General features: G+C 46.8%; 1 protein-coding gene across 2 annotated transcripts in view; it reads right to left on the reverse strand.

Annotated features, from left to right (window-relative positions):
- EDC4 (enhancer of mRNA decapping 4) overlaps positions 1-27197 on the reverse strand; it is a 1121437-nt gene that overhangs the window by 772284 nt on the left and 321956 nt on the right. The gene's annotated exons all lie outside the window — the stretch shown is intronic.

Here is a 27197-nt window from a genome sequence, read left to right on the forward strand (position 1 = left end):
TGGATTTTCCCAGGATTCCCGACGTATGTCAACTAAGTGGTCAGAATGAGGTAAAACTTGATTAATAACCTTCTGAAGTTTAAATCTATCCGGTTTCTTAGAGGTAACAACAGGTTCTGGGTCATCATCAATTTGAAGAATCAACCTGATAGCCTCCAAAAGGTCAGGAACATCCACCTGTGAAACAGATACCCCATTAGAAACATCTGGATCAGTGTCTGAGGGGCCAGTATATACGCCATCCTCATCAGACGAAGTGTCTGGAACATGGGTGGATTGTGAAAAAAGTAATGGCCCACTTAGAGGACCCCTTGATCTTAGGCGGGCGAGGGTTAGGTTTTTGTTTGTTCAGTGAGTGATTCAATTGCTGTAACAGAGTGGACAGAAGATCTGCTCACGGTGGATTAACCGCAGGGACAATGGGGGTCATTCCGGGCAACGACGCCACCAGCGACAGATGTGATCGCAGCGGCGATCGCAAGAAGATGGACAGGCAGGAGGCATCCCTGGTCGGATACTCACCGTTTCCTGAAGTTTTTGGGGAGTGATAACAAAAACGCAGGCGTGTCCAGGCGAACGGAGCGCGGATGTCTGACGTCAAAGCCGGTACCTGCATCCCTGGATCCGTCACACATGGTAAGTAGGTCTAGTGCAAGTCTTGTTTTGTGTGAGACTTTTTTAGCATAGCAGGGCTGCACAAGATTTTGCAGCCCTGCTATGCTAAAATACACTACCCCATAGGCGGAGATTAGTTGATCGCACCAGCAGCAAAAAATCGGAACTCGGAATGAGGGGCAATATGTGGCTGTACCGGCACGTGAGATCCCATATGGGACGTAAGTCTAGTTACCAGCGTATTTAGTAGAGCAGAGAAAGTAGCCCAAGTTGGGTCACTATGGACCCCCGTTGCTACAGCCCTACTGGGGGGTAGGGAACACCCAGAACCTGAACCCTCCGCTGCTATGTTTTCCTCTAATGTGTCTGCCGCGTCACCACTACACATTGTGGGATCAGCCACAGCACCGTCGCCCCTTGAAGCGGACATATCTGAAAGCGTAAATCACGGGCAACACAGTACAATATCAGCAGTATAATACCTTACCAAGAAACCCCCTGTACAGTGTAAAAGCTCAAACAGAGGAGTCAAAAGGTATACAGTGACTGAAAATCACAGAGAAAAATACACAATATGTATATCCTGTGAAACACCTATATCAAATAATAACCCTGATGCATTCAGCCCCCCTCAGGGTACAGAATATAGGGATAGCAATCTGAGTGAGATACACGGCGTAGAAAACATGCAGCAGCTATATGCACACACACACACACACACAGTCACATGTACAATGCAGAAATTATGACCAGCAATAGGACTGCACTGGACTAGCAATACTAAGTAATACTAAGTAAAGCTATACAGAATAATAGATATATCAATGCACTGTAAAGACAGTATGTATATCACAGGGTACTAGTACTACATAACTCTGAAGTAATGCAGCTTATCTTAACTAACACTGTCAAAAGACATGTAGAATACGTAAGTGTCCTGTAAAATGCACAGCGCTGATAATGCAGGTGGCTTTACAGAGGAGGCTTTGCCCAAACAGTCCCAGGATCAGCTCAGCATGTGAAGATGGCGCCCAAACGCTGACAGGGAGTGAGGGAGAGAGAGAGATGCAGCTCCAGGGTGGGAACATTTACTCTAAATGGCGCCAAGGGGCTTGGGGAGTGGCTACAGGTCAGAGCCTTATCCCATTGCTGGACTTCACCACCGGGTACTGTGGGCCATATGAAAACAGTTTTTAGTAAAACCAACTTGTACCCCTGCCCTGGTGGTTTAGTGGGGTCCCTGTACTGACACAATGTTCACGCAAGCGTGCCCGGCTCGCCTAATAATAGCCGCGACGGATCGCGATCTCCAGTGGGTCACGCCTGGGGGACCCTTTTACCTCCTCCCTGAATGCGGCCACGCGATCCCGGAGAGCTGCGACTAGTGTGTGTGCCTGAAGGACAGAACCGGAGCCTCCGCTGTAAGTACCCAGCAACCAGAGACACCATAGAGTATACAGTGCCGCTGGGGGAGGTGAGGGACCTGCAGCAGGAGATGTCAGAATGACATCTAGCACTGATAGTGCCTCTGCTGCAGCCCTTGAAGTCTTCTACCTTCACTTTTAAAAGCTCATCAGGGCTGCTGGAGCATCCCTGCCTGTTAGCTCCCTGCACTGCAGGCACCAACTTACAAACTTAGCTCCTGTGCACGGGGGCGCGGTTATAAAGGAGGTGGCGCTGAGCATCTTGGGAACAGTCAAAGCTTTAGCCTGTTGGTGCCTCGGATCAAGATCCTACTCTACACCTCAATGTTATTCCTGTGGAACCCAGTGTACCCCGCTGCAGAAAATATACGTTATGGTAAGAACTTACCGTTGATAACGTGATTTCTCTTATGTCCACAGGTATCCACAGGATAACATTGGGATATTGTCGAGCGACAGCGAAAATGGCACCAACACGGTCACAAGCTTTCTGGCCTCCCAGGATGCATTGGGGCCTCCACTATATAGTCCCGCCCACTGACTCAGTCAGATTAGTTCTTTCCACAGCGATTTTAGGCAGGAACATTAGGTAGAGACCTGTACAGGCGATAAGAACACACATGCACACCCTTCCATACAAGAAGGAAGAGGTTTTAGTGATTGTCTAGATCCTCAAATCAGATGCGTCAGGGTGGGATCCCTGTGGACATAAGAGAAATAACGTTATCAACGGTAAGTTCTTACCATAACGTATATTTCTCTGGCTGGGTCCACAGGATTATCCACAGGATAACATTGGGATTCCCAAAGCCATTTTAGTGGTGGGGACGCTCCTGATTGCACAGGAGGACCTTTCACCCGAAGTCTGCGTCATGAGAGGCAAAAGTATCCAAGGCATAATGTCTGATGAATGTGTTTATATAAGACCATGTGGCTGCCCTACATATCTGTTCTGCTGAAGCACCCTGTTGTGCTGCCCAAGAAGGACCTACCTTACGTGTAGAGTGTGCAGAGACATTAGCCGGAATAGGGAGATCTGCATGAGAATAAGCTTCTGATATTACCATTCAGAGCCATCTCGCCAGCGTCTGTTTACTAGCAGGCCATCCTCTTTTATGGAATCCATATAGGATGAAGAGGCACTAGCTGATGGCACTAGCACGATCTATGTAGATTCTCAAAGCTCGGACCACGTACAGCGACGCTTCTCCCGCAGATAGTCCCGATACCTGAAAAGCAGGGACTACAATTTCTTCAATCAGGTGAAATTTTTATGCCACCTTTGGAAGAGAACTAGATCTCGTTCTGTGAACTGCTCTGTCTGGAAAAAAACTTAGGAAAGGAGACTTACATGATAATGCTCCCAAATCTGACACACTTCTGGCTGACGCCATTGCCAGTAAAAAAAGAACTTTAACCGTTAACCACTTAAGATCTGCTCTCTCAAGTGGTTCAAAAAGAGGACCCTGGAGAAATGTAAGAACTAAATTCAAATCCCAGGGAGCTGCATGAGGAACAAATGGAGGTTCAATATGTACTACTCCTTGGAAAAACGTACGTACATCCTGTAGGTCAGCAATCTTCTGCTGAAACCATACAGTTAACGCTGAGACTTGCACCCTCAAGGAAGCAACTTTCAACCCTTTATCCAATCCTGCCTGAAGAAAATCCAAAATCCTAGTTACTTTAAAAGATCTCGGATTGTAATTTTTTCCAGTACACCAGTGAATAGAGGCTTGACATATTCTATGATACACACGGGCCGAAGAAGGCTTTCTTGCTCTAAGCATAGTTTGGATTACTTGTTTCGAAAATCCTTTAGCCTCTAGGATAGAGGTTTCAACAGCCACGCCGTCAAAGATAGGCGATCCAGATGACTGTGACAACAAGGACCCTGCATTAGCAGATCTGGACGTTGAGGGAGCAGTATCGGTGCTTCCACGGACATTCTCAACAGATCTGTGTACCAATGCCTTCTTGGCCAAGCTGGAGCTATTCGAATGATTGCTCCTTTTGCCTATTTTATCTTTCTCACTACTCTGGGTAACAGAGATATTGGTGGGAACATATATGCCAGCTAAAATCTCCATTCTACTGACAGTGCGTCTATTAGGACCGCTCCTGGGTCCCTTGTTCTTAATCCGTACCTCGGAACTTTGTTGTTTAGACGAGACGCCATAAGGTCTATCTCTGGTAGATCCCATCTGTTCACCAGTGTCTGAAACACTTCTCGGTTTCCAGAATGGTGTGCCGACTGAGAAATTCCGCTTCCCAATTTAGTACACCCGGGACAAATACTGCTGACAATGCCCGGGAGATGGAGTTCTGCCCATTTTAGAATGGGGGTTACTTCCTCCATCAGACACTTGCTGCGAGTTCCTCCTTGATGATTGAAGTATGCTACTGCCGTTGCATTGTCTGAGCGGATCTGGACTGGTCTTCCTTGTAGATTGTCCTTTGCCTGAACCAGAGCCAAGTAAATGGCTCTCATCTCCAACAGAATAATCGGCAGGCGACTTTCCCTTGCGGTCCATTTTCCTTGGTCCTTTCGAGTACCGCCCCCAGCCTTGCAGGCTGGCATCTGTTGTCAGGACTTGCCACTCTTTTATCCAAAAGGGTCTCCCCTTGTTTAAATGGTCTGTCTGTAGCCACCACGCTAGAGACCTTTTTACATTTAGTGGAATCTTTATCATCTGTTTCTTTATAGTTTGATAATTTCCGTTCCATTTGGTCAAAATGAAATGCTGCAACGGTCTGGAGTGGAATTGCGCATATTCCACCATGTTGAAGGTTGATACCATCAGACCCAACAGTCGCATTACGGCATGGACTGACATTGTCTGGGCTTGCAACGCTTCCTGAGCCATGACCTGCACCTTGACTATCGTTTTCTCTGGTAAGAGAACTTTCTGTAGGTCTGAATCCAATATGGCTCCCAAATGAACCATCCGCTGTGACGGATTCAGGGACGACTTTTCCCAATTTATGAGCCACCCGTGTCTCTGTAAATAAACTATCGTCTGTTGTAGATGGCTCAACAGTAAATCTTGCGACTGTGCTAAGATTAACAGGTCGTCTAGGTATGGGAATATTTTTATCCCTTGTTTGCGCAGACAAGCTGCCATAACCACCATGATCTTGGTAAACACCCTGGGTGCTGTAGCTAGCCCGAAGGGCAGAGCTTGGAACTGGAAGTGATCCTTGAGGATGGCAAACCTGAGGTAACACTGATGTGATAGTGCTATAGGCATATGTAGGTAAGCATCCCATACATCCAGAGATAATATGTAATCTCCCGGCTCCATAGCCAACATTATGGAGCGTAACGTCTCAATGTGGAACTTCAGGATCCATATGAATCTGTTCAACATTTTCAGATTTAGAATTGGTCGATATGACCCATTTGGTTTCTGGATTATAAATAGATTGGAGTAATACCCCTGTCCCTTTTGTGATGGAGGTACTGGGACAATCACACTTGACTGCAGTAATTTTTGGACTGCTTCTTGCAGGGCATTGGCCTACGACTCTATACGAGACAGGCTGGTGCAAAAAAATCTTTGAGGAGGATGCCTCCTGAATGAGAACCCATACCCCTGAGATAATACCTTCTGCACCCAGGCATCTGTTGTTGACTGTTGCCATATGTGTGCAAATTGAAGGAGTCGGCCCCCCAACCCTGGAATCATCCAGGCGGAGGCCCGTCTCTTCAGGCTGAGGGTTTCTGTTCAGGTTTGGAAGCTGGCTTCTTCCTAGCCCACTGCTTCCTACCCCTGGATTTAAACTGGGGTTGCTTAGGCTCCTCTTTAGCTTTCGCTTTGCTTTGCCAACGAAAAGAGCGACATTTTTAAAACCTTGGATTTAGGGTTATAAGCAGCCGGAAATCTGACCTTTTTCGATTAAGCCTCTGATTCTAGGATATCCGATAAAGGTTTTCCAAATAATATATTACCCACGAAAGGCAATGCTTCCAATTCTTTCTTAGACTCTGCATCCGCCTTCCAGGTCCGTAGCAAAACTGCTCTGCGAGCGACTACTGTCAAGGCTGAAGCTTTAGAAGCAACAGTGCCTACATCAATTGCTGCTTCTTCTAAATACTGGGCAGATTGTCTTAAACGGCAAAAACGATCCTCTTGCTCCCTAGTAGGAGAGGGGATGTCATTCTATAGTTCCTCTATCCATTCGCCCATTGCCTTTGCTACCCAGGCCGAAGCCATAGCAGGTCTTACCACTGCTCCTACAAGAGAAAAAATATTTTTCAATAGGCTCTCTAACCTTCTGTCTGTGACATCATTCAATGAGGTAAATGACAGTGGTAAAGCAGGTTTATGCACGAGTCACAGAACACGTGCATCTACTTTTGGAGGAACTTCTCTCTTCGAACAATCCACAGTAGGAAATGGATAATAAGAATCCTATCTCTTAGGAATCTTATACTTTTTACTGGGCGCTGCCCAAGACTCATCCATCATTTCTGTCAACTCATCTGATGCTGGGAATTCAGCTTTCACTGATTTTGTTCGTTTAAATACAGGTGCTTTTGCTTTTAACGCTGTCTTGGCCGGCTCATCCAAAGAAAGCACAGCCTTCACGGCATTAATAAGTTCAGCTACATCTTTTGAACTAAAGCTCTGCAACTGATCATCATACGGAGTTGAATCTATTGTTTCATCATCATCATCCGATGTATCATCTTGTGTAGTCTGCCACACAGACGTATCTGTCTTAGTCTTACCTGCCCCTTGGTTGCTTGTAGAGGCTACTGGAACCAAACCATAGGAAGGGAGCTGCATGTATGGGTTCATAGTGTAACCTAACCCCTGAGGTGGTGCTACTGTAGTTAACTTGTCCGCTATAGAAGATAGAGTCTTTGCGAACATATTCCATGGTGGCTCTGTTGGTGGTTGAACCAACTCCTGTCTTTTACTTCGCTGAAAAGCGAAACAGTTTGCACACAAACCCTCATAAGTGACCAATTGATTCATATCAATTACCCCTGACTTACAAGATAAGCATGTTAGGGCTATAGGAGTGCTTGATAAATTCTCTTCACTTTTGCCGCTCACAGACATAGTAATCTGTTATTGACTACACAATTTTGTGACTGAAAATCACCCAATATGTCAGTATATAGAGGTGAGATCAATCTGACCACAGTGCACCTGATTTGAGGGTCAGAACAGGACTGACATTACACAGAAAAGTCAGCACACATACTAGCAGTCAGTCACATGTTAAAGCATTAGACATTGTCATATGAGAATACAACCTCCATAACAACTTATACATAAGTAGGAAAATTGTACTTCTGTTTTAAACTGGTTCTTTTTTCAACATAGCATGCAAAAAACACAGTAATATACAGGTCTCATGTGCAATAGGTACTAAAAATTAACAATGCATACTAAGAAGTAGAGAGAATTTTTAGTACTGTATACTCTGCCTCCGTAGAGCGGGATACAGGGAGACTCACCACACTTCCATATCCAAGCAAATACGCTCATAAGACACTGAGTGGATTCAGACGCTACTGGTGTACACTGCCGCTCTTGGTAACTGATAACGGACACGGACGCTCACCAACGGACACGGACTCTGAGCGACTTCCACGTGTATGCAGACGCTAAGGCCTGCGAATCGGTCTGGCGGGTTTTGTCTCCATTGTACACAACCGCAGCGTCTAAGCTGCGACCGAGTACCCTCGTGGTAGCGTCTGAGACGGAAGTGAGGTCATTCAGTTCATGAAACGAGAGACACGCGGGAACTGGCCATGAACTCGGAGGAGGGACGGCCAGGAGAGAGTCTGAATCCCCCTGTTGACTTAAACTCCCAGGATCGCGGCCTCTACCTAGTCCTGGCGCCTATGATCCCCAGAGCGTAGCGCTGTCACACTCGAGATGTTTGGCGCATCAACACAATGTTTGTAGTCTCCACCAAATCAGTGTAGCTGTGTCCTGACCCCTCTAGTAAGAGGAAGTCCATAGACTCACCGTCTCCCCATGCTCCGGCCACAGCCTGGTTACGTCTGCTGAACCTGCTAGAACATCCGACACAGACGCCCGTCGAGACAGCACTGATACCCAAAGGTAAGCGTTGTTGCGACCCGGTGGGGAGTTGTTGGAGCGACTCTTTCTAATATGTGTTTAAGACGCTGTTAAGAGAAGTCGCTCTAAAAAACATTATACTAAGTCTATAAAAATAAAGTAATGAAAACTTGAGGCTGCTCTCACAGCAGCCCTGTGACCATTCGGCTTCCTGCCGCACCAAGCAAAAAACTGTTCTGACTGAGTCAGTGGGCGTGACTATATAGTGGAGGCCCCAATGCATCCTGGGAGGCCAGAAAGCTTGTGACCATGTTGGTGCCATTTTCGCTGTCGCTCGACAATATCCCAATGTTATCCTGTGGATAATCCTGTGGACCCAGCCAGAGAAAGAAAGTTATAGTAAAACTTAACTTCATTTTCTTTGAGGTCCATGGGATCTTAGAGGGTTAATATTAGGAATGGCTAATGGAGACCAGGAAGAGCACTGAACAATAAAGCTCGGTGAGCCTCCCCGGATGCACTGGACTCCTCTCTCCTCATACCCCACCCCCACGCTCAGGAACTTCAGTTTAGTGAACAAGCCCAAAGCAGGAGCTGGAGAGAAAAGATGAGATAGAATGGTGAACAAGTTAAACACACTCTCACAAAAGAGGAGAAGAGAACTGATGAGAAGGCAACCCACTATAGCGTGGTGTATCAGTGTGCGTGCCCTCTGTATCCCATGGACCTAGAAGAAAAAAGTTAACGTAAGTTTTACCATAACTTTCTTTTCTTCTTCAGGGTCCATGGTCTCCACAGGGTTAACCTTCGGATGTCCCAAAGCAGTTGTAATAGGCAGGGTACGCGCCTAAGCTTCAAGGAGTTCATTGCAGCCAAAGGAATCATCCTGAGAGATAAACGTATCGAAGGCATAGAACCTAAGACACGTGTGGGTAGAAGACAATGAAGCAGCCTTGAGTAGTTGTTTAGACACGCCATGGCTGGCTGCCCACAAAAGGCCCACAAAAGACCCACAGAGCGAGCAGAGTGAGTATAGACTGTACTTGGAACAGGAAGATCAGCCTGCATGTAAGCCTGTGAGATGGTCATGTGCAGCAATCGAGTCAACGTTTGCTCATTGGCTAGCCAGCCTCACTTAAGAAATCTATAGAGAATGAAGAAAGTTTGTGTATTCCGAATCGAACTAGTACGGTCCAAATAAATTCCAAGAGCACGGATCACATCAAATGAGGCTTCCTCTTGTGAAAGACTAGGGAGGCTGGTACCACATTGACTCCTAGAAAATGGAATTCAGATACTACCTTACGTAGGTGTCCACGTTTAGTCCAAATGACCGCCCGGTCCTGTGAAAAATCAAAATATGTAGTTATGGTAGACTAACCATCGATATCTCTATTTCTCCTAAGTCCATAGTATCCACAGGATATACATTGGGATATGAGGTAGTGTCAGCAGAATGGCACCAACAATCAAAGCTTTCGGTTTCCCAACCAGCAACGGGCCAGTCTCCTTTATCCCCACCTCCTGGCTCATTCAATTCAGTTATTTTCCAAAGCTCAAAAAAGCAGCATCATAGAGAGCCTAAATCAGGCGGGAAGAACGTACACTTTCATACAAAAAGAAGAGGCTAGTAAGTGAAAGGATCCTTAAATCAAGTGTGTCAGGGTGGGATCCCTGTGGATACTGTGGACTTAGGAGAAAGTTACACGGTAAGTCTACCATAACTACATATTTCCCCTGTAGGGTCCACAGTAGTATGAACAGGAAATACATTGGGATGTCCCAAATCAATTTTAATGGAGGGGACACTCCTGATTGGATAGGAGAATCCATCTCACTAATGCAGTGTCCTGAGAGGCAAAGGTATCAAAGGTCATGTCTAATGAATGTGTTAATGGAAGACCATGTGGATGCCTTACATATCTGTTCCGCAGAGGCACCACGGCAGGCTGCCCAAGAAGGACCTAACTTGTGACTAGAATGACGAGAGACATTAGCCGAAACAGGGAGATCAACTTGAAAATAAACATCCGATATAGTCATCCGAAGCCACATCGCCAGGGTCTGCTTGTCGGCAGGCCATCCTGACTTGTGGAACCCATAGAGAATGAAGAGAATGTCTCTTTCTGATGGCACTGGTATGATCAACGTAGATCCTTAAAGCCCGGACTACGTCTAAAGATACGACGAAGAAAGGCCCGGGAACAGCAACGGGACTCAAAGAGCTGAGCAAGAAAGGCTACAGCTGCCCAGAGGAAGGTCTTCAACCACAAGCGTAACAGCTTATCACACCCCAAGCTCCACTTTGACTCCAAGAGAGTGCATTCCAACTGAGCGGAAACATACCTACTATTTACCAAACGGTGATAACAACCCAAACCGCGACTAACCCGAGGACTCCATCCTATATCTGTATTTGGCCCAGGAGAGCGTTCCTCAGGCGGTAACTATAAAGGGATTTATCGCAAAAGGAGAGTCTTTTTGTGTTGGAATACAATAAGAAAAACACTTTCCTAGAATCTGGAGCACCAAAGGAACAGGCAATTAAATAACGATTAATACAGCTAATCAACAGTTTCACTGGGTGAGAAATTGCTCTAATGGGAATTTTATCATGTATTAATAATGTTGATTTTATGTATTATTGTTATATGAAATTTTAAAGTGCATATTATATTGATCATTGAGATAATAAAACACACATACAAGCGCTGCTTTAGTTCTTTTTCTATTTATTCGTCTAAAGATACATCTCCTGCAGAAAGATCAGGCCCTTGAAAAGCCAGAACTACAATTTCTTCGTTAAGGTGGCAGTTAGAAACCACATTAGGAAGATATCCAGATTTGGTTCAGAGAACTGCGCTATCTGGATGAATAATCAGAAAAGGAGGGTGACATAGTAATGCCCCTAAATCTGAGACTCTTCTAGCAGAAGCAATAGCCAGTAGAAAGAGAACTTTAGCGGTCAACAATTTAAAATCCACTTGATTCAGTGGTTCAAATGTGGAAACTTGAAGCACCTTAGGACTAAATTTAGATCACAAGGAGCTGTAGGGGGAACAAAAGAAGGTTGGATGTGTAGCATTCCTTGGTAAAAAGTGTTTACATCCTGTAGGTTAGCAATTTTCTTTTGAAACCATACAGTCATTGCTGACACCTGAACTCTTAAGGAAGCCACCCGTAGACCTTTGTCCATTCCTGCCTGAAAAAATGCTAGGACTCTGGAAACTCTTAAAGACCTAGGGTCAAGCTTCCAGGCACTGCACCACTGAACATAAGCATGCAGAATCCGGTATAAATGCAAACTGAAGATGATTTACTTGCTCTAAGCATTGTTTGAATTACCTGTTGTGAAAATCCTTTTGGATTTCAGGATGGAAGTCTCAAGAGCCACGCCATCAAAGACAGCCGATCCAGGTTACTGTAATAACAAGGACCATGAGATCGCAGATCTGGACATTGAGGGAGAAGAAACGCCGTATCCACCTACAGCCTCTGCAGATCTGTGGACATTGAGGGAGAAGAAACGCCGTATCCACCTACAGCCTCTGCAGATCTGTGTAACGATGTGTTCTGGGCCATGCCGGAGCTATTAATGTTACGGCCCACTTACCCGGTTTGACTTTTCGAATCATCCTGGGCAACAAGGCGATTGGTGGAAACACATAGGCCAGACGAAAGTCACATGTCACTGACAGAGCATCCACAAAGGTCACGTTGGGAACTTTCCCTGAAAACTGGCGTCCGATGTCAGAATTTCCCACTGAGATCCAAAAAGGGTCACTCTTTGTCCAGATGGGATGTCTGCAGCCACCAGTCTAACGACCTCTGTATTTCCTGACGAAGGACCATTGTCTGGGTTTTTATTGTGTGATGTAGTCCATTCCATCTTGAAAGAATCAGACGTTAAAGGGGCCTCAAGAGGAATTGAGCATATTCCACAATGTTGACACCATAGATCTCATCACTCGCACTGCTGAATAAATTTATATTTTTTGACTGTGTAGTAGCTCCTGAATCCTGCCGTGGAATAGGCGTGCTGAATGGTACCTCCGATCCAGTGCGCAATAGTCTGCTTACAAGCAGGACCCCAAATCTTGTTGGAGTCATAGAGAACAAACAAAGATTCTGTTTTCCTTATCCGAGCCGTTCTTGCAACATAAGTCCTCAACGCTCTGACGACATCTAAGGACTGAAAAGTCTGAGGTGTCAGAAGCCACTGGCACCACCACAGGTTGGTTGATATGGAAATAAGACACAACCTTTGGAAGAAAATGCTGACGCGTCCGCAGTTCAGCTCTATCTTCCTGAAAAATCAAATAAGGACTCGTTCGACAGAGCCGCTAATTCAGACACTCGTCTGCCTGAGGCCAAGGCCAACAGCATGACCACTTTCCAAGTGACAAACTTCAACTCTACCTCTTGAAGAGGCTCAAACCAGTCCGATTTAAAGAACTGCAACACCACATTAAGATCCCATGATGCCGCAGGAGGCACAAAAGGAGGTTGGATGCACAGAACCCCCTTCACGAACGTCTGGACCTCAGGAAGGGAAGCCTACTGTTTCTGAAAGAAAATGGACAAGGCCAAAATTTGGACCTTGATAAACCCTAATCTCAATCCAGCATCCACACCCGCCTGTAGAAATAGAAGACATCCTAATTTAAACTCCACCGCAGGAGACTACATGGAGTCACACCAAGATACATATTTACTCCAAATATGATGGTAATGTTTGGACGTTACCCCATTCCTGGCCAGAATAATGTGGGAATTACTTCATTGGGAATACCCTTACGGGCTAGGATCTGGCGCTCAACAGCCATGCCGTCAAACGCAGCTGCGGTAAGTCTTGATAAACAGCCCCTGCTGAAGCAGGTCCTCGTGAAGAGGCTGAGGATCTTCCAGTAATAACTCCTGAAGATCTGGATTCCAAGCCCTCCTTGGCCAGTCTGGAGCAATGAGAACTGCTCAAACACCTTCAGATGATCTTGTGAACTTTTGGTATTAGTGGAAGTGGAAGGAACAGATACACCGACTGAAACACCCACTAGCTCACCAGTGCATACATTGCTATTACTTGTGGGTCTCTCGACCTGGAACAATATTTCTGAAGCTTCTTGTTGAGACGTGATGCCATCATATCTACTTGAGGTACGCCCAGACAATCTGCTACTTCTGCAAAGACTTCTGGGTGGAGGCCCCATTCTCCTGGATGGAGATCGTGTCTGCTGAGGAAGTCTGCTTCCCAGTTGTCCACTCCCGGAATGAAAATTGCCGACAGAGCTTTTGCATGTCTTTCTGCCCAGAGGAGTATCTTTGTCACCTCTGCCACTGCCGCTCTGCTTTTTGTTCCGCCCAGGCGGTTTATGTAATCTACTGCCGTTACATTGTCTGACTGGATCTGTATGGAACGACCCTGAAGAAGCTGTGCCGCTTGATGAAGGCTGTTGTACACAGCTCTCAATTACAGAATGTTTATGTGAAGGAGGAGTACTTCTTGACTTGATCATCATCCTTCGAAGCTTTCCCCTTGCATGACTGCTCCCCAACCTCGGAGGCTTGAATCTGTGGTCACCAGGATCCAAGTCAGAATCCCTAACCTGCATCCCTCCAGGAGGTGAGAACTTTGAAGCCATCACAAGAGTAAAATACTGGCTTTTGTTGACAGGATTATCCTCCGGTACATGTGTAGGTGCGATCCGAACCACTGGTCCAGTAGGTCCCATTGGAACACCCTGGCGTGGAATCGGCCAAATTGTAGTCTCGTAGGCCGCTACCATCTTCCCCAGCAGGCGGATGCACTGATGAATCGATACGTGTGCTGGTTTTAAAACTTGTTTGACCATCCTCTGGACCTCCAGAGCCTTTTCCACCAGTAGGAATACTTTCTATGCTTCCATGTCCAATATCATTCCCAGAAATGATAACCTCATTGTGAGTTCTAATTGTGATTTTGGAAGGTTTATGATCCAACCGTGCTGTTTAAGCACCGTCAGTGCAATGTTCTGCAATTAGTTTCTCCCTGGCTTTTATGAGGAGACCGTCCAAGTAAGGGGATGACTGACTCCTTTCTTGCGAAGAAGAACCATCATCTACGCCATCACCTTGGTGAAAATTCTCGGAGCAGTGGAGAGCCCGAAAGGCAATGTTTGGAACTGGTAGTGGTAGTCCTGCACCGCACTGCTCTCAGGGATTCCATTTTGAATTTGAACCTTTTCAAATAAAAGGTTCAGAGTCTTTAGGTTTAAAATCGGTCTGATCGAGCCATCCGGTTTCGGCACTACAAACAGGCTTGAATAAAACCCTTCTTCCTATTCTGACACAGGAACTAAGGAAATTGCGTTGTCTTGACATAATTTCTGTATTGCGTTCAGCACTTTTGCTCTGTCCTGAACAGAAGCTGGTAAGGCTGATTTGAAAAATCGGCATGGGGGAAGGTACTAAAATTCCAATTTGTACCCTTGGGAAACTATCTGCAATGCCCAAGGATCCAGATCTGAGTGAACCCAGACCTGGATGAAAGACAGTAGACGTGCCCCCACCCGATCGTACTCCCGCAGGGGAGGCCCAGCGTCATGCTGAGGTTTAAGTAGAAGTAGCTGTTGACTTCTGCTCCTGCGAGACTGATGGCGTGTAGATTTTTTACCTCTTCCTCGACCTCTTCCTGCGAAGAAGGGGGTACCCTTTTTTCCTTTTTGGACTTGTTGGGCTGAAAGGATTGCATCGTATGAGAATTAAATCCTTTCCTACGTGGAGCAGCTGCGGAACGCAGAAATGCTGACTTGACTGATGTAGTTGTTGAAATCATGGGATCCAGCTGGTCTCCAAAGAGGGCTTCTCTATTGTAAGGAAGCACCTCAATATTCTTTTTTTATTCCACATCGCCATAGCGGAGGATCTTGAACTCAGCAACCCAATATCCTTCATAGCTTCAACTAAGTAACCTGCAGCATCTTTGATATGGCTGAGAGATAGGACTATTTCTTCCGTGTCATCTGTGTCTATGTTAAAAAGCAAGTTGTCAGACCATTTTTCCACAGTGTTACCTACCCACGCACAAGCAATGGTGGGCCTGAGCACCGTTCCGTTAGCCGTATATATGGATTTAAGGGTTGTTTCTAATTTACGGTCAGCTGGATCTTTTAAAGAGGCTGAACCAGGGGCAGGCAAAACTATTTTCTTAGACAGCCGAGAAACTAAGGTGTCTATCATTGGGGGTGTCTCCCATTTGTGCCCGTCTTCCTCAGGGAAAGGGTACGCTACACGTATCCCTCTGGAAAGGGTAAATTTCTTCTCATGGTTAGCCCAGGATTCTTCAAAGAACGCATTCAAATCCTTTGAAGGAGGAAGAGTCACAACCTGCTTTTTATTTAAATTACAATAATACTTTTCCTCTAGGACCAGTGTTGTTACAGGAAACTCCAATACTTCCTTTATAGCAACTATCATACACTGTATGCTTTTGGCTAATTTGGGGTCTACACCTCTCAAAATCCACAGTGTCGACGTCAGAGTCGGAATCTGCGTCTGTGTTCCTTTGCATTATCTGGGCCAGAGACATTTTCTGGGAACTGTATGGGACTCGAGTGGATGATATGGACGGGGTCAGTAAACAGTGCACCCTCCACAGACTGCCTCCAATATTTAGTTTGTTGCTCAGACTCAGAATTTCTTTGCAGGCACTGACATATTCTTTTGCAACATTCTCACCCAATCCGGCTCCTTCTGTGACGGAAGAACCACCACATTACCCTCTTGTGCATCTAAAATGGGTTCTTCCTGGGAAGAACCCTCCCCAATGTCTGACATGTTACACACTTGTACACACACACGCCCCTATTACACAGGGGAGCTAATGGGTACAGACCCACACTAAAGTCTGTCAGAGAGACAGAGGGATCTGCCAGTCCACACACTGTGCTTTATTGTGAACTGCGGAAATATTACCCACTTACAGCGCATATTCCAATAATAGGCCCACAGACCTATATATAATGAACACTCTCTGCCCCTTCTATAACACCCTGTACTTGTATCAGCGTTGTCATGAGGAGAAACAGCGTTCAGGAGCTTCATACTGGAGTTTCTGCAGGAGAAAATGGCACCCAGTGAGTGCTCTGACAAGTCTGAGGAGAAGCCCCGCTCTTCAGCCTCAGCAATGTAATATTTATACTGGCTGGGGATGGCACATCAGCGGCTGTACATGTATGTACTGTTTTTGCCAGTGAGAGTAATGTTTTAAAACAAGCCCCCAGAGCGTGCCTCCCCCCGCGCTCTGCACCCTTGTGCTGAGAGACATGGTGCACAGTGTGTGCATGTACCTGTATGCCGCCAACAATGACCGGAGGATCCCCTATATGCAGGACTCCGGTAATATACTCACCAGCCTTCTGACTTCTGGCTCTGGTAGGGAGTGGCGGCAGTGCTGTGGGAGTGAATGCTGGCAAGGCTTGGGCTGTGTTCAGTACCCTTCAGGAGCTAATGGCGTCCTGTCAGCGAAAGCAGAAGTACTCCCCCCCCCAAGTCCCACGAAGCAGGGAAGCTGTTGCCAGCAGCGGGAGTGAGCGGTCGCCTCGTGGGCTTGCGATCAGCACCCTCAGGAGCTCAGTGTCCTGTCAGCGAAGATAGAGACCCATTAACTTCTAGAGCTGGTTCCTACTCCCCCACTAAGTCCCATGAAGCAGCGAGGCTGTTGGCAGCAGCCAGCTGGTACCTAACTAACTCAGAAAAATAATAAAACTAGAAAACTCCAAAGAGCTCCCCTAGCTGTGACCGGCTCCTCCGGGAACATTTTCTAAACGGAGTCTGGTAGGAGGGGCATAAAGGGAGGAGCCAGCCCACACTCTCAAACCCTTAAAGTGCCCATGGCTCCCAAGGGACCTGTCTATACCCAATGGTACTAAATGGAACCCCAGCATCCTCTAGGATGTAAGAGAAAATGGAGCTTGTGAGCTGCTGGATGTGTTCATAGTGAAGCCCCGTCCCTTCAATGGTGCGTTGCCTTCCTGCTCTTCTTTATACCGGCTTTTTGTGTCTGTGTGCAGTAAATTGAGACATTACCCTTTTATGGCTGTAGTGCCAGACTGGGTACTGTGTACACTACAGTGTAGTTAGTCAGGAGACTCAGTACGCCCTGTATATAAGCCATGCGTCACCGTACCCTCATGCCGCCATAATGGCCGACGACCCGCTAACCGTGTGCTGGCTTAGTACTCACTGGCTGTTAGTGGTGGTGGCGTGCTGCGGGGATGTACTCTCCACCGTGGTGGGGCTCTGCGAATAGTTCCCTCAGGAGCTAGCGTCCTGTCAGCGGGGAATGAGTCCATTAACCCTTACTGGGGTTGGGTAGTTCCCCCCACCACCACCCTAAGTCCCACGAAGCAGGCAGGCTGGTGCCATCCAGTCCTGCTTGAAAATAACAAACTTTTAAATAAATGCAGAAAACTCTTCAGGAGATTCCAGATATGTGACCAGCTCCTCCGGGCACATTTTCTAAACTGTGTCTGGTAGGAGGGGCATAGACGGAGGAGCCAGCACACGTAATCAACCTTCTATAGTGTCCATGGTTCCCAGTGAACCAGTCTATAACCCATGGTACTAAATGGATTTCCAGTATCTCCTAGGGCGTAAGAGAAATATAGTATTATATAGTCAAATTCAGTATCCACACTAGCAATCAGTCACAAGTTATACATTAGTATAATAAGCAATATGAGCATATATTCAACTACAAATACATTTCAGAAGCTAAAAGACTATTGTATATACAGACCACTCTCCGACGTGTACATCCTGTATACTGACGAAGTCTGCTTCCCAGGTGAGGACTACCGGAATGAATATTGGGAAGATGGCCAAAAGATAGAGTTCTGCACAGGCAAGAGTCCGAGTTACTTACTGCATCACTTCGAGTGCCTCCCTGCCGATTTTCCAGGACGTTACTCAGAAGTTCCCTGTCAGGGACCAGTGGCCTGAAAAGGAGTGAACGCCGGCGACAGCTCCCCAATCCGGGAGGCTGGCTTTCTTAGTGAGAAGCTCAAAGGTAGATACCATGAAGCTCAAGGTCTGCACTGCCGAATGAACGGAGACCCTTTTACTGTGAAGAAAGCTGCATATGTGCAATTGTAATGCTGCAATCTTGTCCTGAGGAAGGAAGGTGTGTTGTACTTGGGCATCCAGTAGTGAGCGAAGACTTGGCCAAGTTGATCAGCCAACCATGACTCTGCAAAAATGACATTGTCACCTGGAGGTGACGGTACAGTATCTCTGGAGACTGTGCAAGAAGAAGGGAGCATTCAAATTCCCTGCCGTCTGAGATGGGCCGCCATCACTACCATGAATTTGATAAATATCCTGGGAGCTGTGGACAATCCGAAGGGTAGTGCCTGGATATGGAAATACTGACAAAGGACAGCAAAGAAGAGATATTGTTGATGATATGGTGCTATAGGTACAAGTAAGTACATATCCAGTATATCCCCAAGACACATACCCAGGACAATGGAGCACAGAGCCTCCATACGGAACTTAGGTACTTGTTCAGCCACTTCATTTTCAGAAAAAGAGTAGAAAAGAACCCCTGCCCCTGTTGAGACAGAGGAACAGAGATAATGACACGGGACTGTAGTAATGAGTGAATTTACTTCCTTCAGCGCCCGTGCTTTGTCAGAGTCTGTCGGTGGAGTGGTTGGAAAGTATTGTCTGAGGGAAAGCTTTCCGGAAGGAGAGAATACCTGTGAGAGACTACTTCTGTGTGATTTGACACCATGTGTTGGCGAACTGAAGAAGTCTCCCACCCCTGAGTTATCCAGGGTGAGGCACACCCAATCAGGCTGAGGGTTTATCCTCTGGTTTGGTAGTCAGACATCTAGCTGCCCAGGCCTGCTTGGTTTTAATCTTTGAGGCTTTGATGTGTGAGACAGTCTAGGAAAGGTCTGACCTTTGGCCTTGCCCTGTGGACGAAAGGACGAAGACTGAGGCCGCTGTGAGGAAGCTGAAGATGTTTAAGAGATTTCTGCTACTATCCCTTCTCATCTTTCTCTTTCTTACCTGGGTATTTTCCCTAAAAGAGGACTGTGGACTACAAGAGGCTGAGGAAGGAGGACCTTGTGGCCCGATGTGCAGAGAAAAACCTTGTCAGTGTGGCTCAGAGCAAGGAGCAGCTGATTCAGGCCCTAGTGGAAGTAGACCAGCATCTGAAAGCTGGAGGGCATCTAGTGGATTCAAAGCTTGGGATGCAGCTGGCACTGGAAGTTATGGAGCCAACCAGTCGAGGATCAGGTACCCTCTACTACTTCCAGTAAGTTCTGTCTTGGACCTAAACCTGCATATGTCTCTTAAATATGTGAAACAATGCAGTTCACAGCTTCGGACAGAAAGGCAGCTACTGTTGGAACCAAGATGCTGCAGAATGTGAAACAGATCGCAGGTACCAACTGGAGCAAGCTAAACTCAACCAGCAGCATGTGGTTTGGTCCTGGCTGGACCAATTCATGGAAAGAAGGGTACCGCGAGATAAGAGCCCAATACCTGTTTCACCAGAAGCTGGCCAGAGCGCTCCATACCACGAAGATACAGTGATGCCGGCCTACAGTCCCGCTTCTTACCCGTGTGGCTGCTTTAAGGCACTGAAATCCTGCTGGACTCATGATGTGCAGCTCCTTAAACGGCACTGGAAGTACTCTGTGGACCTGACCCTGATATACATCTCCAAAGAGTTCCCCCTTCATGGCAATTGGACTCAACTCTTCCTGTGCGAGTCCAAACTGTGGCAGCCTCCCCCCTGTTCTCGGCCACCTCATACAAAGAACATAAACTTACATCCCTGTGGGAGCTGGATCCTCTATTCACAGACCACCCACTGAAAGAGGAGATAGCTCCCTGACAGCACTATCCCATGTATATGAAAACAGACAGGCACACTCACATTGAGCTTTGCCCCTGCCTGCTGTTATTAGCATAGCTATTATTGTTATATGGTTGACCAGTAATATCTTACAAGCACATTAGCACCAACTAGTGTCCAATTTTGTATTGGCATTCCTCTCCAACATGACTGGCTGAAAACTGCTCGTCCACTGCCACACTCAACTATAGAGCCTCACTGGAACTACATCAGTGTATCACCAATCCCCCCTACCAGGTGCAAAGTTCAAAGAAAAGGCCACTCACCGCCCCAGATCTTTCTAACGTACGAAACAAATGACTGTGCCATTTACGTCATTTCTACTTACTACTCTTGATTGCTGTACAGATGTCTCCACCGGTGGACTGGCTTTCTCTGGTCTCATGAGGCTCACCTCATCTTTTGCTCGTACTTCTCACACGGACTCCACGATAGGAGTATATTCATGTTTGTTACCTATTGAATTTGTGTGTATATTTCCACATCCAAATTTTATACTACAGGCTCCTATTTAGAGCGCAGTTTGACAATGACTCCCTGTGCCCCCTACCCACTTTCCATGTTGACATCTCCTGGGACATTGGCTTACTTTATCTTTTCCGGTGTCCCCGTTGCAGGTATTTCACAGTTACAATTTGTTGTTCTTTTTGTTTCTTATTTACCACTGCCGGAGACTCCACATCCTGATCATCATGATTGCCTCATGAAAGATCAATATTTCCTTGATTAATGCTTGAGGACTTAACGTCCTAGAAAAAAGGTTCAAATCCCATGGTTTTCTGCAAACATGATATTTATGTCAGTGTTGGCTGCTGATGTAGTTATGTTTATTCATCCTGTACTTGTCCTATATTGTCTTCAACTGCAAGTAATCATTTTCCTGTTTAGATTATTTGTATATGTACTCTGTCATTAGGCACTGCAGGTCCCTTGTGGTGCCATATAAAGGATAATAATAATAATAATAATAAATACTTCCATCCTCACCAGATTTACTTTGACCCTGGACTACTTGTTCTTGAGTCCTAGACATATCCCCCTTCTTACTGTTATGCCTATTGGCTCAATCACCAGGTCTGAACATGCCCGTCTCAATGTCTCTATCCATTCAACACCCCTTCAAAGGTCAATAGACGTGGCATCTCAACGATCTCTGATGCAAGACACATATTGCAAGGCTAAGCTAGTTTCACATTTAGCCGGTTACATTACTACCAACGATTCCCCTGGAACCTCTAAAACAGGGGTGGGGAACCTTTGGTCCTCCAGCTGTTGGTGAACTACACATCCCAGCATGCCTTGCTACAGTTTTGCTATTCGGCCATGCTAAAACTGTTGCAGGGCATGCTGGGATGTGTAGTTCAACAACAGCTGAAGGGCCGAAGGTTCCCCATCCCTGCTCTAAAATTTCCCTATGGGAAGCAGACAAGTGTGTTCTCGGAGATAAACTTATCCAACTTGGATCTTATATGAAAAAGCAAACTGCGGCACAAATAGCAATCCTGTTACAGCAGATTAAAATCCTTGAGACTTCCCATAAGTCCTCTTTATCTGGAACTGGAATTGGCAGAGGCGCATTCGCAATTAATTAAACAAGCTACATACTGTACAGGTTAGAGAAACAATATAAAGTATTAATGTTCTGGTATAGACATCTATCACTCCTTCATAGTAAGTATACTTCTACTTTTTTTAATAAATGCTGGCATTGCTCTACTGCCGTGGATACTTTGCTCCACGTACAGTGGGGAAGTTTCCACTTAACTGTCTTCTGGGAAGAGGTCATTATAAAGCCTCAGGAAAATAGGATTTTGGCACCTATCGGTAAATCCTTTTCTCGTGGACTGTAGAGGATGCTGGGGTCCACATTAGTACCATGGGGTATAGACGGGACCACCAGAGCTATTGGCACTTTAAGAGTTTGAGTGTGTGGGCTTGCTCCTCCCTCTATGCCTCTCCTACCAGACTCAGTCTAGAAACTGTGCCCGAGGAGACGGACATCTTCGAGAGAAGGAAATACACAGATAGTGGTGAGATTCGTACCAGCTCACACATACAAGGCACGTCAAGCCAACGAAGCTTGAACACTCAGCAACTGCTGAAACATTACTTACCAAGAAACAATGCAGTACTCAACTAAACGAAGTTGTACTGAACCAAATAATATTTGCAGGAATAAGAAGTGCTGGGCAGGTGCCCAGCATCCCCTACGGACTACGAGAAAAGGATTAACCGGTACGTAACCAAAATCCTATTTTATCTTATGTCCTAGAGGATGCTGGGGTCCACATTAATACCATGGGGAAGTACCAAAGCTCCCACAACGGGAGGGAGAGCGCGGAGGAGAACTTCAGATCATCAGAGGCCAAAGTATCGAACTTGTAAAACTTTACAAACGTGTTTGAACCAGACCAAGTTGCAGCCGTCCAGGAAGACCCCACCTTACGAGTAGAGTGGGCCTTAACAGATTTTGGACACGGCAGTCCTGCCGTAGAATAAGCGTGCTGGATAGTGAACCGAATCCAGCGAGAAATAGTCTGCTTAGAAGCAGGACACCCAATTTTTGGGGGATCATATAGGACAAACAGAGAGTCCGACTGTCTGTGACGAGAATTTCTCTTCACATATATCTTCAGAGCCCTTACAACATCCAAGGACTTTGAGGTAATTGAGGAGTCAGTAGCCACTGGCACCACAATAGGTCGGTTGATATGAAATGCCGACACAACCTTCGGAAGAAAATGCCGTCGTGTCCTGAGCTCAGCTCTATCTTCGTGGAAGATCAAGTAAGGGCTTTTACAGGATAAACCCCCAATTCGGACACGGGTCTAGCAGAAGCTAAGGCAAACAACGTGACCACCTTCCATGTAAGAAACTTGACCTCAACCTCCTGTAGAGGCTCCAACCAATCCGACTGGAGGAACTGCAGCACCACGTTAAGGTCCCAGGGCGCAGTAGGCGATACAAAGGGAGGTTGGATGTGCGGAACTCCCTTCAAAAAAGTCTGAACCTCAAGGAGGGAATCCAACTGTTTCTGAAAGAAAATAAATAGGGCTGAAATCTGGACCTTCACAGATCCTAACCTCAGGCCCATATCCACTCCTGCTTGCAGGAAGAGGAAAAAAACATCAGAGTTGAAACTCCACCGTAGGAAACTTCTTGGATTCACACCAAGAGACATATTTCTTCCAAATACGATAGTAATGTTTAGACGTTACTCCTTTCCTAGCCTGTATCAGGGCAGGAATGACCTTCTTTGGAATGCCATTCCGAGCAAGTATCAGGAGCTCAACTTCTAAGCCGTCAAACATAGCCGCTGTAAGTCTTGATAAGCGAACGGCCCCTGCTGCAGCAGGTCCTCCCAAAGAGGAAGAGGCCTTGGTTCTTCTTGCAGTAGATTCAGAAGATCCGCGTACCAAGCCCTTCTTGGCCAGTCTGGGGCAATGAGGATCGTTTGAACCCTTCTTCTCCTTATGAGCTTTAGGATTCTTGGGATGAGTGGGAGTGGTGGAAACACGTACACTGACACCAGTGCGTCCACTGCCACTGCCTGTGGGTCCCTCGACCTGGAACAAGAACACTGAAGCTTCGTGTTGAGACAAGAGGCCATCGTGTCTATTTGGGGTAATCCCAAAGGTCTGTTATTTCCATGAACACCTCCGGATGGAGACCCCATTCCCCTGGATGGAGATAGTGTCTGCTGAGGAAGTCTGCTTCCCAGTGGTTTACTCCCGGAATGAAGATTGCTGACAGCACCAACGCGTGCTTTTCTGTCCAAAGGAGTATTCTTGTGACCTCTGACATTGCCGCTCTGCTCTTCGTTCCGCCTTGTCGGTTTATGTAAGCCACTGTTGTTACATTGTGCGACTGCACTTGAATGGCCCGATTTCTTAGAAGAGGGGCCGCCTGAAGAAGACCGTTGTAGACGGCACTCCGTTTCAGGATGCTGATGGGCAAGCCGGCTTCCAGGCTTGACCACCTTCCTTGGAAGGTTACTCCTTGAGTGACTGCTCCCCAGCCCCGAAGGCTCGCATCCATGGTTAGAAGGACCCAGTCCTGAATCCCGAACCTGCGGCCCTTCAGAAGGTGAGGCAATTGGAGCCACCAGAGGAGCGAGACCCTGGCCTTTGGAGACAGACAAATTCTCTTGTGCATGTGGAGATGAGATCCCGAGCACTTGTCCAGGAGGATCCAGCTGAAAGATCCAAGCGTGGAACCTTCCGTACTGGAGAGCCTCGTAAGAGGCCACCATCTTCCCCAATAGGCAAATGCATTGATGAACTGACACATGGGCTGGCTTCAGGACATCCCGGACCATAGTTTATATCACCAACGCCTTTTCCTGCGGAAGAAACCCCTTTGGCACTTCCGTATCCAGGATCATTACCAAAAAGGACAACCTCCGGGTTGGTTCCAAATGTGACTTTGGAAGGTTCAGAATACAACCATGACCCGAGGAGGTGTGTTGTGAGAACAATGGATTGCAGCAGCTTCTCCTTGGATGATGCTTTTATCAGCAGAAACGGAGATAAGCTTGATGCGGCAGCCATATCAGAATGTGGAGGTAAGCATCCTTCATATCCAAGGATACCAGGAATTCCCACTCTTCAAAACCTGATATCACCGGCCTGAGAGACTCCATCTTGAATTTGAACTCCTTTAGAAAGGGGTTCAATGATTTTAGGTTCAGAATGGGCCTGACCAAAACATCCGGTTTTGGTACCACGAAAAGGATCGAATAGTAACCTTTGTTCTGCATGTGAGGTGGTACTGGCACAATGACCTGTGCCTCCACCAGTTTTTGGACAGCGTCCTGTAGTACAGTGCTGTCCGCTGTACAAGCTGGTAAGCCTGATTTGAAAAAATGATGAGGAGGGAGACTTTGAAACTCCAGCCTGTATCCCAGGGATACAATATCTATTACCCAGGGATCCAGGCAAGACGATACCCAGACGTGACTGAAATGTCTGAGTCTGGCTCCCACTGGCCCAATCTCCAGGCCGCGCGGTCAACAGTTATACGGAGGATTTTGGCGTACCTGAAGCAGGCTTATTTTCCTGGGAACCTGCAGCTTTCTTGGATTTAACGCGTCCTCCCCTAAAGAAGGTATTGGACGCTCTGGCCTTTCTAGGCCTGTTAGGCCGAAAGTACTGCGTTGCAGATGAAGAGAAGGATTACTTCGGAACAGGTGCAGCTGAGGGAAGAAACGGAGACATACCCACTGTAGCCGTGGATATCCACACATCTAGAGCTTCTTCAAAGAGAGCCTGACCTGTATTAGGTAGGGCCTCCACACTTTTCCTGGATTCCGTGTCAGCCGACCACTGGCGCAGCCACAGTCCCCGACAAGCTCAAACAGACATAGAAGATATTCCCGCAGCCATGAAACCCTGGTCCTTCATGGATTCTACCATAAAACCTGCTGATTCATGTATAGTGCGTAAATATAATGCAACATCATCCCTATCCATGGTATCCAAATCCACAAGAAAGGTAGCCGACTACTTTATTATTGCCTTTGCAATCCATGCGGCAGCAATAGTGGGATGTAATATGGCCCCTGAAGCAGTGTACATTGATTTAAGCGTGTTATCAATTTAGCGTGTTATCAATTTTTCTATCAGCCGGCTCCTTTAAGGCGGTAGATCCTGGAACAGGCAAAACCACCTTATTTGAGAGTCTGGACACAGATGCATCAACAATCGGCGGGTTTTCCCATTTTTTCCTATCCTCCTCAGGGAAAGGAACCACCACTTGGACCCTTTTAGGGACCTGGAATTTTTCTCAGGAATTACCCATGCTTTTTCAAATATAGCATTCAATTCCTTTGACGCAGGGAAGATTAGCGAGGCTTTTTTATTTTCAGTGAAAAAAGCTTCCTCAACCTGCTCAGGAGTGGTATCATTCACATTCAACACATCCCTGATAGCCTCTATCAACAATTGCACCCCCTTTGCAAGAGATGTGGACCCCCGCAACACATCCCCCATCACCTTCAACACATCCCCATCACCTGAGGAGAAGCTCCGCCCCCTTAATGGCGTTGTCTTCCCGATCTTCATAGATTAAACTGGCCTGAGGAAAATATGTTGGCTGAGATCCACGGACCCCGACAGGCTTCTGGACAAGTGTACTGAGTAAGCGCTGGCCCAGGGCGCCCCTCACAGCGCCGCAACATGTGCCGCTGAGCCTTCACAAGAGCGCACTTAATACTGCGCTCCCTCACCCCTGGCGCCATTTTCACACCAGCCCCCAGCTTGCTAGGGGGGGTCGGTTTCTCACTCACGACATCTTCAGCTCTGTAAGGGGCTGGCAGCATGCTGCTGGGGCGAGCGGTCCCCTGTGGCGGGGAACGATCCGACCACTCTGGAGCTCAATGTCCAGTCAGCGGAGACAGTGGCTCAGACCCCGTAGGGCGGACACTGCTCCCCCCCTTAGTCCCTCGCTGCAGGGAGGCTGTTGCCAGTAGCCTCCCTGTAAAATAATTAACTCTAAAAATAAACTTTCCTAGAAAAGCTCTGTAGAGCTCCCCTAGCTGTGACCGGCTCCTCCGTCAGGTAGGAGGGGCATAGAGGGATGAGCCAGCCCACACTCTCAAACTCTTAAAGTGCCAATGGCTCTTAGTGGACCTGTCTATACCCCATGGTACTAATGTGGACCCCAGCATCCTCTAGGACCGTTAAGAGAAATATTGAATGCTCTAACCCTCGTTGACCCGGCCAGCTGGTTATTAGCTCATGCTTCAATGCCAGTGACCAGTTATAAGAAGTCTTAAATGTGTCACCCCAGCAATGCTGCCCATTCAGTCATACCTGCCCTGTGGAGGTCCTTCGTTCCTTCCTCACGCAGAGGATTGGTTTTTCAAACTCGACTACTGTACTTCATAAATATGGAGGACATACTATTGTCCTCTGCAGGTAGATCCTGAGTTCACGGCTCCCTGGTTTCCCTGGATGCTAACACCACTTCCCCTCAGGTACCCTTGAAAGCTCATCTAAAACACAAGAAAAGGCGTGGCTCGCGATCACTGCATTCACATGCAGTTACGTCGCCATTTCAATAGACCACACCACTTTTAGTGGTCCTACTTCAAACCTATGTATGTTAGGAGGTATGCTATAAACTGTAATGAAATTTACATTGCCGGTATAGCTAATAATTCTGCAAATATTTGTGGTATCATTGGTAATGTGTGTACAGGGGGAA

Source organism: Pseudophryne corroboree, chromosome 11, assembly GCF_028390025.1.
Source record: "Pseudophryne corroboree isolate aPseCor3 chromosome 11, aPseCor3.hap2, whole genome shotgun sequence".
Lineage (NCBI taxonomy): Eukaryota > Metazoa > Chordata > Amphibia > Anura > Myobatrachidae > Pseudophryne > Pseudophryne corroboree.